The 19,273-nt window shown below is 42.4% G+C and overlaps 1 long non-coding RNA gene across 1 annotated transcript; it reads right to left on the bottom strand.

The window, feature by feature from the left end:
• Positions 1-8,759: 8,759 nt before the first annotated feature.
• Positions 8,760-9,366, bottom strand: LOC142956909 (uncharacterized). Its single transcript, XR_012956061.1, has 2 exons — positions 9,268-9,366; positions 8,760-8,984 (listed from the first exon to the last, which is right to left on the bottom strand). It is a non-coding gene; the product is annotated as an uncharacterized LOC142956909 (long non-coding RNA).
• Between the last annotated feature and the right edge of the window lie 9,907 nt (positions 9,367-19,273).

The following is a 19,273-nucleotide window of genomic DNA, read 5'->3' as shown; positions in this document are numbered from 1 at the left end:
GTTTCGATGACATGCAGATCATGGATCAGTGTGATGAATTACAAATCTAAAGCTGGAAATATAATTAGAGGGTCCAGAAAGGACCATCTGTCATGTGATTGTGGTGATGAGTATCAAAGATGACAATAGAGAGCGGGACAAAAAAAATAAAAAATAGGGAAATTAGATCTTGGAATAAAACTGGTCTCTCGCTAAGATCACACACTGGAATCTCATTTAAAAATACAACAATATTATCTGCACAAATTACAATAACACTGTGTCACAGTTATGGGAGGATGTGAACGAGATGAGAACATCAAGGGTTTTTTGCTCAAAATCCCACCGGGGCCAATTAGAAGTCACTTAACTCAAAATAATGGAAATAAGCAGTTAACCCAAATATCTAAAGAAGGCACTCCAAGCACAGACGGCAGCTCTATTAACCCTATTTTACCAATAAACAGTCTTTATTTCTTTTTAATTACCATCCTCTGCAGAAATAAAAGCTTTTGTGTGTAACTGGGATTCCGAGGAACTTTTGGGGACACATTTCCACATCTTCACCACGGCGACCCTGAGGTCATGCTCTGTGTTGGGTTCGTTACCAACAAACTGAGCACGGTGATGACACAGCATTAAGACCTTCGGAGTCACTTGGGACTGCAAAATTCATTAGACAAGTTCATTTATAGACGAATACCATTCAAGGGGTGTGAAATGTATCGTGGAAAGTCCAAATCTGAGAACCAGGTTTGACATGCCCGTATAGCAGATCTTACAAGAGAAGGTGCCTCACCTCGCACTCTCACTGCTGCAACACATGCCTTCATTTTCACAAGACATAGTTAAGCACAAAAGTAACATTTCCACTAAGCCCAACTGCTCGAAACAACGTGCTCAGCTGTCCTGACATATGGCGTGCGTGCGCCATGGGAGCTGCATGACAAAAATACCTTCGCAGCAATTAAAGCGACAACAAAAACGAGAGCTTTAGATCGTTTCTTTGAGCGTTGTCAAGCGCACCCTTATGTTAAGCAACGGCACTGATAAGCCACGTAATTCAAAGGACCACTTTGTGGGTGTCCACCCTTATCAGAGCTGCTTGAGCCATCACTTCCAGTCACTTCTGTAAAGACGCAATTAATTCTAAAGCAGCAGCGTGAAATTAATTTATGGCTTGTAATTAGTTTTCGGCCTACTGTGAAAACAATCTCCCCAGATAGGGTTGTTTTCACCCTCCACCAGAGAGTCTGAGGACACTCCATCCGAGTTCAATGTGGAGTGGAGCCTTCAAGCTGCCAAGAACTCGGAGCGCAGCAGCTTCTTAACCCCCTGCTGACTTTGGCCTCAGGATTTATGGCTTTAAATGACGTGTGCAAGATATTCCAGTTGCTGTGAACGCACACGACAAAGTAATGTCTTCACTGTGTGCCTTGGGAAAGCACACACCAGGTCATGTATATATGGAATTTAGGTTGGTTTGTGATTAATTAAGATGCAGAACGTGTGTGTTCCTGCATGCAACAGGCCCCATTCAAATGATTATGTATTGTGATGCGTTCATGACAGCGTATGATTCATTTGCATTTATGACGACACGACGTTATGACTGTTAGTGCCACTAGGTGTCACACTTACATCTCATCTGAGTTGAACACAGGCTTTTGAGATGGCTCTGGGGTAATATTTCTCCTAGAAGGTGACTGATTTCTGTCAAAACACTTCCTCTGTCTGTCTCATGCAGAACCAAACACCTGATATCACTCCAATTAAGCTGTAAAGTCACGACAGCTCTGTTAAAGGGAAGTGATGAGACCATTTGTGCCTTCCTGTGCTCCGACGTGCTGTATATGCCAGACTTTACAGTTATCGTGTGCTCTTAGTCACCGCCACTGATATTTGGTGTCACTTATCTAACAAGGCTTCTCATTGCACCTCCACCCTCATTAGAAGTGAAGTAGGATGGGAGCCTGCCACCACCTCTCAAGGATAGGGCGCTGATTGATGGGGCAGAAACTGCAAAAAAAAGTGGTGATAGTTCATTTAAAAGTCATACTTTTAATGATTTCAATATTTGCCCGTCTCTGAATGATTAAAATAGTTTATGCTGTGTCACATTTTCAAAGGACAATTATGTTGTATATGTAATTTAAATGGTATAGTGTTTTATTAACCAAATACTGGATAACAAGAGTAGAATTTAATTTCCACGGTTATTACCATTTGTTTCCCCACTTCAACCATCTACTGTCCTTTAAATGTCTGATTGTAGTGTCTATCATGCCTTGTTTGAAGGTGTTGCGATTTATTTCATTTTTTTAGCACTTTTGAGCTACTTGTATGAAAAGTGCTCTTTAAATAAAGTTATCATTATTATTATAAAGGTATTTCTGGTCTACTCTTACAAAAGATAAGAGACTGATTTGACTAATTCTCATTGTGCTATCATCATAACACCTACTCTTAATGTATCATTTGGCAGGATGTGCTTTACATTAACTATATGCAAGAGCTTAAATGACTTGTTAAATTGTTTGTCTGAGGTATTGTGCTTCTTCCCAGGGTTGCCCTCCATATCTTTCACACTCAATTTAAATGTGCAGCTCACATATTAATTAAATAAATCAGTTTGGCAGCTGAAAGCCTCAGTGATACATCTGGGTCTTAATTAGTCGAAAGGATTCAAGTGATAAACAACAGAATATGTGTATAAATGCTAAATTAACTCATCCATGATGCCTACATACAGTCTAAATATTCATTTGCCAGTCATTTCCTTTTCCCCTTTGTATTGTGAGATGTAGATACAGCTTTTATTTTATCGACTGCTTTCTACAATCATGATTGTTTTGCAACATGGACATCTGAACGCATTGATCAGAGATATAATTGTGTCTCCATAAGGCTAATGAGTGGACTGACCCTGGCAAACGCTGTCTGAAAAAATATGCCATTATTCTCCCTGGATTTAAATGATGTGCCCATGTGGACGTTACCGAACAGAAGTCATTTTTCGACGTAGTAATCAATGAACACAAGGACGTGAGTGACGCACACGGTGAAAGCATAGACGGGGAAATGAGAGGATACACTTACTGGTGATTTATTTTTTATTACAATTACATGAAAATGTTCTTTTCTTCGACCCATTTCCCTCCAGTTAATGGCAAAAAATATAGAATAGAGTAAGAAACATCACAAGATGAAAGCTAAGCTTAGCTTTCATCTTGTTTCTCCTATTGAGGATGTAACATCGGAGGAGGGCCGAGCGGCTGCATTCATCAAACTTGAGTTTCACCATCAACTGTACACCACAGTAACAGACCTCAGACTCATTACTGCATCGGATGAATGGCTGAGGTTGACCACTATTGAGCGCATTCATCTCTGCAGTCACACCTCTGAACCACATCAAAAGACTGTTTAGTTGTGTGGTCGAAATATCTGCTTGTGTTTGTCTCCATTGAGCGGAAGTATTGAAGTGCAATGAACTGAAGGCCAGGGTGCAGCAGCAGACACAGTGCACGCAAAAAAACAAAAATCCAAAAGGACGGCTCCTATTGGTTATTGTTCATCCAGCTGAGGCTTACAATGTAGTTGACACTCTGGGTGAGGTGGTTAGGCTTTGAAGAAGAAGTTCTGAGAGACGTTCACAGCTTGTCTTGGCGATGCTGGTATGAGGTTGAAATGGCATCTGCAACTACTGTACGTCAAGTACCGTACAATGTCATCTGTTTAATGAAAACAGTCGCAAACAAAACAAAAAATGTTGAGATTGCTGCAATCTCAAAAGGGCGGCGCTGGTGCCAGAAAACCTTCAGAGAAACGCTTGTTACGAGAGTTTCTGTCTGACTCAGAGGCTCAGTGTGACGTTGCCGCTCGTCAGAAGCGCAACATATTCGCACAGTGGCCTTGTCACATTCATCTGACGGAAACAGAGACAAAAAAAAAGGAGGACCTGACAAAGTGTTTTCCTCTTTAGGAGTCGCAATCAAAGCGAGCCCTCCGAAAAATCTTACTGTCATGTTTCACAAACTGCTCGAGTTTAACAGCTGAACACGCAAGGATCGGCAGAGTGAGAGTTGCCCGAGTAGAAAGGAGGAAATAGACGGGGTTAGACAGGCTGAGGAGGAGGGGGGTAAACAGGTAGATTAAGAGCATAAAGAATAAAGAAGAGAGGCCTGTGATTTTGATGACTGGTGTTGAGCATCGATCGAGTCGGCATAAAGACAGGAGGCTCACTCTGGCTCTTAGCGTGTAACCCCCTGTGGTGAAGATCTATAAGGCTGATCACCTTCTGTGTGAGCTGCTGCTCTTGCCTCACTGCCATGTCTCCTGGCAGAGCGCAGAGAGAGACTCCAGCAGACTACAAAACGCAGTCTCACACACACACACACACACAGGGGCTATGCCCTGATAACCACACGGTCTTAGTGAGGAACTTAATTGGCCCGCTGCACATTTGACTTCAGGGAATGTTTTGAGACTGTAGGTGTCAAAACAACACGAGCTAAAGGTTGAAGCTGTAGATGTAAAGCGTGCAAGCAAATCTCTGCCCCCTCAGTCCTCTGAGCTCAATGGCCATAACAACATATTTGCATATTGATGAGGATACTTGGAAAGTTTTTAAGCCACGAGTAAACATTCAAATTCAAAATAATAAAAAAAACAAGGATTATTGGACTGAACGTAAACATCACCATTTTGGGGGGAAGCACTATTTTCTGCTCTATTTTTGGAGTGAATGTGTGCTCATTCCATATTTTTCTGCAAGTAATATGGCAAAGCAGAGCTGTATATCAGTCACAGAGGATCTGCATCGGCAAGTGAGAGAAAATACATGAAACATGCACACACGGCATGCGTAAGAGGGCACATAAGAATACGACTTCATTATCTTTGAGTAAATGTAAACACGGTGGTAGCGACAAAATCCAATACTGCACAGGAGCAAATCTCCTACTAAGCCCTGTGACCACTTTGTTGTTTATTTATACCAAAGTCTGGAGAAGTTAAACCACACTGACACTCCTCACATGTCGATCCCTTTCATGTTCTTAGACTGAGCTCATAAGACATGTTTTATATCCACCAACACTGATGCTCAGGGAATACACTTTATTGATTTGCTGTCAGGCTTGGATCAACATGGTCCTATCAGGAGGCTCGGTACATAGCAACACAGCCGGTGGACGGCGAGCAGAGCACAAATAGACCAGCAAATGATGATGTGGGCTGGGGAAAGCACAGGGTTGACCCCATATCTCATGCAGCCGGCTCAAAACAAGTAGCATCACACGAATCTGCTGCGCTCCGTTGAGCTCGCTTGCATTCGCCAAACAATTGGCAGCCGGGTGATGGATATCAGTGTAGACCTGATTTAACTGAGTTGACAATCAATACAGAAATAATGAATCGCAGCAGCACTCTGTTCTTTCTCCGTTCTATCCCTATCGTAAAGTTGCAGATTCAGAAATCTTAGCAGGCAGCCAAAATTGACATTACAGTTACCGTTCCACACACAAATATGCTTATTGACTCACTGACGGACAGTTAAATGAGAAGATTGATCACGCCCTCATATCCGTACGCTAAATATGAGGCTACAGCCAGCAGCCGGTTAGCTTAGCTTAGCACAAAGACAGGTTTGGGGGACAGCCAGCCTGGCTCTGTCCAAACGTCACAACATTTTTCTAACAGCATCTCTAAAGCTCAATAATAAACACATAATATCTGGTTGAGTAATCTGTCCTAAAATTGAATTATTCCAGCACATGTGCTCTGACTATTTCTTTACAGGGAGCTGTAACTTCCTGGAGTCAAGAAATAGTTAAACGAGATATAATGTGACATGACAATCTGTAAAACGATTTTTATTTAAAAAATGTAAATGATTAAACAAACGCAAAGATATAATGTGTTTATTAAGCTTGTAGGCAGATTTTGTAACTGTTGGACAGAGCAAGGCTAGCTGTTAACCCCCCTTTTGTGCTAAGCTAAGCGCAAATCAATTGGGAAGATACATGCATTGGTGTGTGCATGTGTTTATGGTTTCTGGTAAAAAGATAAAATACAACCCAGGTTGGTCAATTCATCCTTTGTCTCAATGATTGCGACGTCAACAGTGCTCATGTTAGCTACGAAGTAATCTACCAGAAAAGTGCTCTTGTAATTACTTGATTGGTCAATGCAGTCAATTTCACAAAATGTTGCATTGTGGGGCAAGGTTGGGTCAGAATCATCATTGGTTTTCATTGAAATGGAGACGGGGGCTGTGTGTTTGTCGCAGTGCTATCATCAGTTGGAACACTGCCCATTTGAAACACCTGCTCACAACACACATCTCGTTCAGCAAACAGACCACCTTGACCTCGGCTATTTGCTGTACTTGCAGGGTCACCCGTCCCTTTAAACAAGGGAAAGGTACCTTCCCCCCCCCCCCCCCACCAAAACATCCTCTTCCTCTTCTCTCTTTGATTGCCACCCTAACATCCCAGAAATCACTCAATCACTCACATCTATTGTGAGTGACAGGTAAAGGAATGACGGAGGAAGATAAATCGATGCCGGTGCGTTTGGCAGTCATTCCTTTTCTCGAACCTTTCATCCTCTCCACCAAGAGGTCAAATCAAAGCCCCATCATCAGACATTAACGATGTGGAATGAATTGTTGCATGATTTGAAAAATAAAAAAATAAAATCTGCTCAACAGAATGAAATGTGTCGAGACAATATCCCGGATCTCTGTATGTGGCCATTTTTAAGAATTGAAAAACCACACATTCCTATTTTTAAGGAGCTCTTCCTGTATTTCCAGTTATCCGATACTGACATTCTTCTTGCCATTGTATCTATAGTGCTGTAATGTCTCATTAAAACATTCAACTTAACATTTAACATATTGTGTTTTCTTATTATTACGATGTACATATTTTCAAGAGACAACATTTACATTAAAGCTCGGCACTGACTCACTTATTATGTGCGAAGAGATTGACTGGTATTGACGGGAAGAGCCCCCACACATCCTGCAAACACAGGAATGACCAAAACCAGCTGGGTTTGACCTTTTCGAGGGTCACTGTCCGGCGCGATGAATCCCTCCAGGATCAGAGGAATGCATTACCAGGCGCCTGTGATTAATTACTAACAGGGCCCACAGGGCAAATTGCTGCCACAGATGACAGCTTGTGTGATAACATTTCTTATCAGCCACCTCCATCAGCCCTTCCATAACTCACACAGATCACACAGCCCTGATTTAAAACCTTTTTTCAAGGAAGGTATTGATGGAGCCATTGCTGCTAAATGATTGAATCCTTGGGAGGAATTGCAACCTTTATTTTGTAGTGCATATTAAACAGGTAAAGGAAGAAGATGGATAGAAAACTAAAAGATATAATTTGAAAAAAGGTGTGTACGGACACAGACGCTTGTAGGGGAAGCATCCAGAGTCCATATTCTTAACCTAAATTTGTCCACTCAACATAAATTTAGAATGACAGAGCCAGCGGCAGGTCCGTGGAGGTGAAGAGCGGGAGATAATGCAAACAATACACGAACACAAAAATCCATACTATCCATAGTGTGCAAATTAAATCATTTTCAATCTCATTTTAGCTGTTATTTTCAACATCACTGAAACTAAACATGGCTTTATATATATATTTTAATGGCTAAAAATCTAGTCAATTTAGCATCCACAAAATCTCGATCCCAAGTAAAGCTAGTTTATTACCAACATTACAGTGGAACTGTTTCTATTTATATGGCTCGAGGATTATATGGTGAAAAAAACATAACATTGTATTCCCAGCTGCAGACAGTATATTTATGAGGTAAAACATTTTCCATTAACAACGTGGAGACTAATGGCCACAGATAAAGCCCTGCACAGCTCCCCGGGCTTCCAGCCCTCAGATAGCATGTGTGTGTTTTAAAGATCAAACCTACATTATATACCTGAATATAACATCCCAGTCTATGTAATTAGAAGAACAAATAATGAACAACCTCGTCCTCTGGATAGGCACACTTGGAAATGTTGCTCATCGAAAAAAAACACAAGACGACCTTAATAATTAATCTGAATAATTATTTCATAACTTGCCCTTCCCAGGTGAAAAATAAATATGCTAAGTATATTTAATTTTAGCATACTTGAGTATACTTGAAGCCCTACTAATCATAAGTATACTTAAAGAGTGCTATTTTGGAACAACTTATTTTGTACTTAATATATTTTAGTTGTGATTAAATAGTAGTTATGCACAATTTGAAGTGTATTTAGTATATTTTTGTGTGCTAAATTGGAACAACTTAATGTATACTTAGTACAATTTAAGTATATGACTGTGTATGTACTAATATACATGCTGATAGCTAACTTAAATTATACTTTTTGTGTGTTTTAAGTATATTTGAAATATATTATGAGTGTTTTGCAAATACAATATTAATATATTGATATTGTGGTAATAGTATACCAAAAGTTATACTTTTGGCTTATTCCAATTACTAAGAAAGCACACTTTCTTATTACTATGCTATATTACTTTGTACACTACATACTATTATACATTACAATATTACAAATGTATTACCAGTATCCTAAATGCTGAATGAACTTCCCAGATAGTAATCAAAAACACTTTATTGAATTTCAAATATATTTTATTAAAATATATATATAATATATTTATAACAACAATTTAAAACACACTTTGAAACAATTGCAATATAGTGCATTTTTGAGAAATAAAAGAAAATATATTGAACAGAGAGCAAAACAATTTTAAGTTTACATGGTACAAACAAAACAGAATGTTTCAGAATAAAACACAGAACCATCCAAAAATTGCACCGCTTCAGACTCTCGCTCTCTAAATTGAAATTGAAACATGTTCATTTCCTTTTGTTGAACTGCTCATTGTTGCATTTCCTTCTGATGGCTGCTCGCACGTCCGAGGCTCTCGTCTGTGGAAATTCTTCTATAACAGCATCTGTTAAGAGAAGAGACGAGAAATGATGTCACACAGCATATTCATACAACATTTTCTTCTATTTTGACTACACAGGAAATCCTGTTGAACCAATATTATTTTTTGAACAGTAAATCAGGATTAATATTGAGGAACTATATCAATATGATATGCCAATATTCCTACCAGTGCAGGTCAAACGTATATTTCATCACTGGTGGTGTGTTTACCACGAACATGTGATCCTGCTGCTTTATAAATCGCAGAAGCTTTAAATTGTCTACATACGACTCAAGACAATTACCTGTTATGGCCTGCACTTTGGCAACGTCCAGTTGTCTTTTCGGTGTTCCCTCTTTCCCAGACTTCCCAGTCAGGGCGGAGAGTGCAAGGACATCCTTCGTGAAAACCAGGGCAGCCAGCTCCTGGCAAAAAAGGGTCATGCGGGAGCCAAGTGAAGAGGCCTTAATGTGAGCTTATACACAGTTCCATGCAATAGTAAATGGAAAATTAAGGCAGCACGCCAGCCTGCACATGTATCTCTTTAGAACTTTATAAATGATGTTTGTGTCTCTGTGGAATTATCCAGCTAATGGATTGAAAAGTCCCCGGGCGACAGCGGCACAGGCACACAGTGACTCAGTCCATAGGCAGCAAGTAGCCATAACAATAGAGAATAGGGCAGATGAAGGTTGCATGTAATTACACCTACCCTCAGGCTTAATTAGGTCACCCTTAAGTGAGTATTGTGTGATAGCGTACGTGTGTGTGTGTGTGTGTGTTCGCCTGCGAGTGAACGTGTGTGTGAATGCTGTCCCCAAACAAACCGGGGGGTTCACGTCCGTGTACAGAGGGCTGCTGAAAAGTGCCTCTCGACTCAGTTAAGAGCTTTTGGTGAAACACACTTGTGTTTGCGTGCACACTCCTGGTAATGAGTCAAATACAGTTTTGGGATATGATGTTTACATGGAACAAAGAGGTTATTTATAGGCCTGTATACATGATTATGCAGGATTTTAGATTGTTTGTTGTCTGCGCAGAGGTGTATTTGACTCCATCGCAGTCGGTCTCTGTCACTTCTATAGGCCTCGTAAAGTTCTTATCTCAACAGCAGAGCGTGAAGCCACTCTAGTTTACGGCCGCTGAGACGCTGCTGCTGCTTTCATCGCAATGCGGCGTTGCGGTTTTGACTTTTTCCATCTTATCGCTAGTAATGGAAGATTAGAGCTTATCGTCATACTGTTTGTTTCTCTGACAAACTCCCGTGTGACTCCGGTGGAGAACAATCCGTGCAGATAACACACGGCGATCAGATACCTGAATAAAAGTTTACAAGCTTGAGTATCGGGGGTTTCTTTTATAATAGTCCAGCTCACTAGTTTCTGCAAGTGCTTATCCAGGTTTCTGTAAACAGTATTCTGTATGTACTGCATCCACATTTGTATGGCAGCTGTGGCAAAATGAAGCTCTAGTGTAAGTTAGGAAGTACTTTTGCATGCATAGTTTATTTCCCATATATCCTGCCATAGAGACAGAGCTAAGTCCCGCCCACACCGGAGGGGAAAATAATCCATTGATCTCCATTGACTTTGTATTGCGTGAAGGTGCCTTCTTGTGACTTTCGTCTGCTAGCAAACAACAGAAAAATATACCAGAACCCAAAACTACTTTTTTTTTAATAAGCGGCCAAAACAAAAAACACATAGCCTTTAAGAAATGTCAGTTTTAGGCTAACTACAATGCGATAAAATCAGAAAGCTAAGCAGTATTATGTTAAGTGCCTTTGTTAACTACAATAACTTGCAATCACACAGCTAACGTTAGCTTGCTAACAGCTAACTTGTCCCATCCTGTCATTCATTTATTTATCAACTGCAACCCTGGTAGACATAGGGTGCTGAAATAACCCGTTTACATGCTGAAATGTTACGTTTTTAGCTTGTTAGAGGCATTTTGTGAGTGTTTCAGTCCTTGGTTGCGTATCGTGGTGCCGATTGTTTTCCCCTCCAATGGCCGCGGTTTTCAGAGTTTGACACGTTGTCCCTTTTCACTCGTCTCACATGTGCTCACTCAAATATCCTTGTTGTCATTGTTTGGGGCTGTCAATCCTGCTATCAGCTGTTCTCACAGCTGGTCACAACTGTCCAATAGCACAGCGACACCCCTACATTGTTAACCAATCATCTTGTGGCTGTCTTTTTTTTAAAAATATATATGATTGTCTCTCTGCCTCTGCTCTATAACAACGATGACGCATTAGAAGCTCCGGCAATGGTTTGAAATGACATAGACTTCCTGTCTCCCACTGTAAGTCATGGTGCGGAAGCTGGCACGCCGTCCAAGCCACGTTCAAAGCTGATACTAGTGAGGTACATAGAGCGCTCATGGCCACTTACTAAGCGTTGGTATTTGACCAGTGGGAGTGGCTTTAGGACGTTGCATGACCCTCCACCTCCCCATCACAGCCCAGTCTTCGTCAGATTCGTCAGCTTCATCAGCCGACCAGTCTATGAAGAATCAACAGCCACCGCCATTACAAGCGTCTGGACTCTGTGAGGGGATTTATCTTGCTGCTGCTCAGGGCAGTCGCCTGTGACCACCCGTCCCAGGATGCCTGCCTGGCGGCCTGCCTGTTTGCTGCAGCTTTTGCAGATACAGGGAGTAACTGATAGGTGGAGCTGGGAGGTTCATCTGCTTGTACCTGCACATTTGGGCTGGGCTTTTAAAAAGGCATAAAGGACTGTCCTTCATGGGAGTCTCACTCTCTCTCAGTCGGGCCTGCTGCGTCCACCTCAGCGTTCTTCCTTGGGCTTTTTTTTGCAACACCATATTTTCACTCATCCACACACTTCTAACGTGACTGATGTCTGTCTTACTTACACACCCCACCAGTTAGATGATATGTTTGCTAATTCCAGTTTAATAAATTACTTTTTGTGCGTGGCCAGCCTTGAACCAGGTGGTAACACGCCCTTTGATACATAGCTGTTATGATAAACAATGCTCTTTTTCTTCATTCACTTGTCTCTCCAGATTGAAACATGATGTTTACACAAGTCTGGTCATGTCTGAGGTCTAAACTTTATAGTCTTGTCTTGCATGTTGCATGGACTAAAACCTCACACCCACCCACTCGGAATTCAGTTGTATTGACGCTTTTCAGATACTGTCATCACAGAAGAATGGCTGGAGCTACTCATTTAATCAAACTGAAATTATTCCAAGGTGACATTACTGTCTGCATTCCACATGTTATGCTGTTTTTTGCTTCCACCGCTTCCATTTTTCATTGTCATTTTAAACTGTCAACCTTTTGTCTCTCTCTCTCTCTCTCTCTCTCTCTCTCTCTCTCTCTCTCTCGCTGTGTCCTTGATATAAGTACCCACTGCTTCTGTCTGAGAACACCATTATTACCATGCATGGCTGTTTGCTGAAAAAAAAAAAAGAGAGAGAGAAAAGCTAATGATGTTGGCTTGAGCTCAGAGCTAATTAAAATTCTATAAATATGGTGCAGGTAGGTGGCGTGATGGATGTAGTGTGTCAGAAGTCTGGTGAGCAGGGAGGTGCGTGGAGATGTCCGGACGATCAATACCAGCATAGTGAATGCATGACACTGCAAATGCATTTAATGAACCAACAGTTTTATCTGTTAATTACACACCAGGACACACCTTAGCATTCCTCACGCTGTGCTAAACCTTGCTGGCTGCCCAGATAATGGCCGGCTATTTCACACAACAAATCTACAAACAGTGAGCACATTCCTCTATTTTTACCCGCCCCACTTTATCTCTCCCTCTCCTGCCTGCTTTCATTTATTGCAGGTAATTCTCCGTGCAACACACTCCACGCTACATCGGTAAATGTAATGCATTTCTTCTTTTGTCCCTTGACCGCCTAGTTTAGAGTAGCATCGGTATTCATTCATGCAAACATTGAGTCTCTGAAGATTCCGGCGGTTTCTCAATGTGCTGTGGAAATTGTGCAGGCGGGCGGAGGGGGTGCGGGTTAATTGGCCGAACAGGTACTGTTGGGAAGTTGAGAAATAAAAGTCTCACGTTGAAGCCCACATAGAAATAATCTTCAGCAGCTGAAGTCAAAGTTTTTTTTAGAGAACCACATTTTTATTTTCTAAACTCTGCTGGGAGTGCTTATGTAAAGCTAGAACAAAGCAATATTATCTCTTTGCACGTCTAAGCCACGATCACAATTAAATCATTGCTGATAGTGGAGTAGTCCACATGACTGACTATTTACTTTCCACACACACGCCCCTTCTTCTTCTACGCTGCCACCTCTGAGCACAGTTTCCCGTGACTGCTCCCCCTACTGGCCTTCCCTGTCATCAACCCCTTCAGCCGCAGCTCTCCCCATTCAGACTATTGTGACAGAGAGGTTGCCCCATCCACACCGCATTCGCAACGCCATAAACAAAAACAACCTCATCTACATCCCTCCCAGTGATGTTCATATCGGCTCCCAGCACAAGTTCATCATCTACAACCCCACTTCTGTCAATTCCATCCCGTCTCTGTGGACTCATCATCGGCGTACCACCACTCCCTCATTACGTCATCATAACAAACAGCACGTGAATGCAGCCAACCTCAGAACTCTCCCCAAAACCTCACAACCAACCACAAAACACTCCATGAAGCTTGCTCTGTTCAACACTCGGTCACTAAGCAACAAAGGCCCAATCATCAATGAATTCATCACTGACAACAACCTTGATATCCTCTGTCTCACTGAAACTTGGCAAAAACACCTGGATTACTACGCACTCAATCAAACCACCCCAACTGGATATCATTACCTGGATAAACCACGCCCTGATGGCCGCGGTGGAGGAATTGCTGCTCTTCACCGCCAACATATCAAGACCAGACTGACTAACATCGACAGTCCACCCTCCTTTGAACAGCTCACATTCAAACTCTCTGGTCCTAAACCCCTGGTCATTGCAATTATCTACCGCCCCCCCAAACCCAACCCTGCCTTCCTCTCTGACCTATCAGAATTCCTCACCCAGCTCTGCTCCGTCTCACCTTCCATCCTGTTGCTTGGTGATTTCAACATCCACATCGACTCCTCAGACTGTAAAACTGCCACCGAATTTCTGGACCTGCTTAAATGCTTCAACTTCACTCAACACATCGACTTCCCCACCCACAATCGCGGGCACATCCTGGACCTGGTCTGCTCCACTGAAATCACCATCAACCACCTCTCCGGCTATGACCTCACCATCTCCGACCATCTAGCCATCATCATGGAGATCGACATCCCAATCCCAGAACCCAAACTCACGCGCACCATCACTCTCAGAAATATCAAGTCTGTCTGCCCTTCATCCCTGTCAGCCTGTCTCACTGAAAAATTTTCCACACTCTCCCCCTCCCTTAGCCCCTCCCCCTCAGACCTGGTCAACCTCTACAATAACACACTATCCTCCTGCCTTGATCAGCTTGCCCCTCTCAAAACCAGAACTGTCTCATTCACCCACACTGCTCCCTGGTTCACCCCTGAACTCCGCCTCATGAAATCCCGGAAACGCAGACTAGAGCGACTCTCCAAAAAAACCGGCCTCACAGTTCACACCCTGGCGTACAAGGAACACATACAGCAATACAAACTGGCTCTAAACTCTGCTCGCTCCACCTACTACTCTGGCATCATCCGCTCTGGTTCCACCAACCCCAAGGTCCTCTTCTCCACAATAAACAAACTCCTCAAACCTATGGACAATCTCTCTCACTCCTCCACAGCAGAGAAATGCAACTCCTTTCTGACGTTCTACAAAGCTAAAATCGACACCATCTACAACCAACTGGCCACCTCCAGCCCCGCTTTGTCCAACCCTGTATCTGCAAATCCTCCACTAACTGACCGGTCACTCTTCCGATTCTCTCTCATCTCCCCCTCGGATCTCAATAAATCACTCTCTGGCATGAAGACTCCGACCTGTGACCTCGACCCTATCCCTTCCACTTTAGTTATGGCCTGTCTCCCGGCCCTCCGCCCGCACCTCCTCTCTGTCATCAACTCCTCCCTGTCTACTGGCTCCGTCCCTCCCGCCCTCAAACTCGCCTCAGTCACACCCATCCTCAAAAAACCAGGCCTTGACCCCGACATTCACAACAATTACAGACCCATCTCCAATCTCCCTTTTCTGTCTAAAATACTGGAACGCATTGTTGCCCATCAACTGAAAACTCACCTGGACTCAAACCAACTGTATGAACCATTTCAATCCGGATTCAGATCTCATCACAGCACAGAAACTGCCCTCATCAAAGTCACCAACGATCTCCTCCTCTCCTCTGATGAACACTCCCTCAACATCCTGATACTGCTCGACCTCAGCGCAGCCTTCGACACCATCAACCACTCCATCCTCCTTTCACGTCTCGAGTCCTCCCTCCACATCACTGGCACAGCCCTCTCCTGGTTTAAATCATATCTCTCTGACCGTGAACAGTTCATCAGCATCAACAAATTCAAGTCTGACACAGCCCCAGTCTCTCAAGGTGTCCCCCAAGGTTCAGTACTCGGTCCCCTCCTCTTCATCCTCTACCTGCTCCCCCTTGGTGACATCATACGCCACCATGGTCTCCAGTACCACTGCTATGCCGACGACACCCAGCTCTACATCTCCACCAAATCCATCACCCCCACCATCCACTCCACCATCACCAACTGCCTCACAGATATAAAAACCTGGATGCAAGCCAACTTCCTCAAACTCAACACCGACAAATCTGAAGTCCTCATTATCAGCCCCAAATCATTAAACAATTCCCACCACAACTTCTCCCTCTGCATTGATGGCATCACTGTTCCTGCCTCCACACATGTCCGTAACCTCGGGATCATCTTCGATCAAATTCTCTCCTATGAACGCCACGTCAATCAGATCACAAAAACCGCCTTCTTTCATCTCAAAAACATCGCCCGTCTCCGTCCCTCCCTCTCCTCCGCAGCCGCTGAAACACTCATCCACGCCTTCATCACCTCTCGACTGGACTACTGCAACAGCATCCTGTATGGCTCACCCACCAAAATCATCAATAAACTACAATACATCCAGAACTCAGCTGCCCGTCTGCTCTCCCACTCCCGCACCAGAGACCACATCACCCCAGTCCTTCAAAACCTCCACTGGCTCCCCATACAGCAAAGAATCCAGTTCAAGCTCCTCCTCATCACCTACAAAGCCCTCCACAACCTTGCCCCTTCATACCTTTCGGACCTCCTGTACCATCACATTCCCAACCGCAACCTCAGATCTGCCGACGCCAACCTCCTTACCCCCCCTACTCTGTCCAAGCATCGGACCTGGGGGGACAGGGCCTTCTCCGTTGCTGCCCCCTCCCTCTGGAACTCCCTGCCCCAACACCTCAGACATTCTTCGTCACTTCGCCACTTTCAAAACTGCACTTAAAACTCACCTATTCAAATCTGCTTTCAACCTCTAAAGTCAGTCATGTATGTTTTTTCTTTCTTTCTTTTCATGTTTATTTTTTTTATTTTTTTATTTTTTCTTACCGTTATGTCGTATATTTTGTTCCCATTATAAATGCTTCTACTGTTTCTGTTTTTAACATGTAAAGTGTCTTTGAGTGCCTTTTAAAGCGCTATATAAATAAAATGTATTATTATTATTATTATTATTAGTAAAATATCTATCTATCAATGCTTCCATTAGTAATACATTTTTTTCGGGGGAACTTTGTGCCATTTCAGCTTATGGCTTTAAAAATCCTGTAGAGTAAACTGCGGTATAATCCCTTATTACAGGAGGAATTCGTCTGTGATGGTGAATTATTTTGAGGGTTAAGCTTTGAATATTGTCACGCACAAAGTAGTTTGTTGTGGGGTGAAGAGGTAATATTGGACTCCGACGGTTACGTAATTTACTGTGAAATAAGAATGACGAATAGAGGAGGATAGGACATAATAGAAAAGAGTTAACCTTTGCTCCAGTTGAGCTGCCAATCATGGGTCTAACACCAACAATTGCATGTCATCTTTTCAGAGGTAAAGCTACCGCCGGTACTTCGGAAGAACAGGCATTATTTAAATCATCTTTTCCTCTTTAGTCACTTAACATTTACAGAGCTGTCCATCAATATCAGAACTGTTTTATTTGGTTGGCTGTATACTGCGGCACATTGGATTTGAAAGGAGATGAAGATGAGGTGAAGACAATCATGAAGACATTTTGATGTCTTTAACACCCAATAAAGATTTAAAAACCTTTCAATGCTTTCAATACAGCTTACAATGCGAGATCGAGTATCAGCCAGTACGCAAATATGCCTCCATCTGATATCCTGTTATCATATAGTTTACCAGCTCATTTTCCCTACACAGGAACAAGAAAAACAAACATGTGGCACTGACCTGATCCATACATCCTGCGTGATCCGTACTGCATATGTGCAAACTAGTACTGCACACCTGTGGTCAAACATTCTCGTGCACCCTATTTTTCCCAGATTATGCTACAGTGTGAACAACAAATCTGTGTTAAAATTGTCAGAAGGAGAGCTAGTTAACGTTAGCTGTTAGCAGCCAGTCCTGCTGGGCTAATTAACGGAGCTAAGGGCTAACAGCTAACGTAAAGAGTTCTTTCATTGAGTTACATGATGTGTTCCAGCTCAATTCAATACAACTGAGTGTTGGTCAAAGAACTGAAAGATATCATGAAGTGTTGAAATGTAATCTTGTGAAATGTAGATTTAGATGGGAAACTTGAATAAATGCGGTTTACGGGAACATAAAACAGATCTTATAAAAGGAATTGTGACCTCTAAAACATCCTCACACTGACTATAAGCAGCTTTTAATACATCATTTAAAATACTAAAGCCAAGATATTTTATTTCCTAATCATTTAAACTTTGTTTTTAACATATAAATATATACAGTATATATATGCAAGACTGTACTGTAAGTTATCCATGACATACTGTAACTGGCGCACACACACACACACAGACACAGACACACAAGGTACTGGATGAGTAAAGAGAGCACAGGGACACTCGGACACTGACTCGGCTGTGTGCTGTGACAGCCTTGGCTGTTGTCAAGGAGCTGGTGATAAGTGACTATTCTTACTGCGATTCTTTCAGCATATCTGCTTTATCTCTCACATTATCAGAGGAGTGTCTTGACAGCTGCCAGAATTCCCTCTTGTATGACATGAAAAGCTTTTTTTTTGGAGGTTTTACATCAGCATGTAGTGGGCTACAGCGCAGTCTTAATAAGACTAGATAAAGACATTTTCCTTTATCATTGAATCGTAGTTGGTATATTGGGACTGGTCCCACACAATCCTGAATAGGGATGAGAATGGATAAATGTAAGAATGACTGAATGCTGGTTTTTTTCTTCTATTTTTTTGAAAGAAGCCTAATCTCTGCTTTCACCATTTATACGAAACACATAAAATATCATGTCAATTGGATTAATGCAATTTGGTTAATGGTGGAGAGTGTGTATTTTTGAAAAAGTCAGCACATTATGGGCTAAATTTAATCCTATTACATCATCTATTTCATTCTCTTATATATACTTTAGTCGTCTTTTGTATTGAAAAAGTTTGTTCAGGGCTTGCACAATTCTCGGGTAGACTTTCCAAATCAACTCTCCCTGTGAGTCTCTTTCTCTTCCTCTCCGACAAACAGAGTACTGTCACCTCTGGACCATGATGTCGGCCTCTCGAAGCTGTCTCTAAAGCTCTCACCAACTCTCTTCCTCTAAGTGCAGTTTCTGTTTATTTTTAACTCAAGCAGCTGCATCTTGTCTTTTCCTTTGCTCTTTTTTCAAACCCGGGCCTGTGTTCAGATGGGCTCAGATGGAGGAGGCAAAGCAAACATTGCTCAGCGTAATGCACTCTTCTCCCGAAAGAGCAGTGAAAGAAAATACAGTAAAATATAATGGTCTTGTGTTTGTGTGTGTGGCGGTGGTGGTGCAGGTTATGATTTACAATAAAAGCATTGTATCTTATGTCACTACCACTTATTTATACACAGTAGGGGAGCTGTTTTCTGCTTATCTAGGGACTTGAGTTACAAAAAAGACCAACGTGAGACTCCTGTTGAAATCATGGATACATGGTGTGGAGTCATGGTTTTACCAGACAGTATAAAGGAAGTGGACGTAGTCACTGGGATGTCACCCATTGGTTTGTGGACTGTTGTTTTGAAGCCTCAAGTTCGCCATTTTGGCTGTTGCCATCTTGGTTTCTGGCAGTCGCCCTCTAGGTCTTTTGCAACCAGAAGTGACACGAGAGGGTGAAA

Source organism: Anarhichas minor, unplaced genomic scaffold, assembly GCF_050575085.1.
Source record: "Anarhichas minor isolate MPS153535 unplaced genomic scaffold, ASM5057508v1 ptg000024l, whole genome shotgun sequence".
Lineage (NCBI taxonomy): Eukaryota > Metazoa > Chordata > Actinopteri > Perciformes > Anarhichadidae > Anarhichas > Anarhichas minor.
Note: the sequence above shows the minus strand (reverse complement) of the source record. Positions and strands in the feature narration are given on the sequence as shown.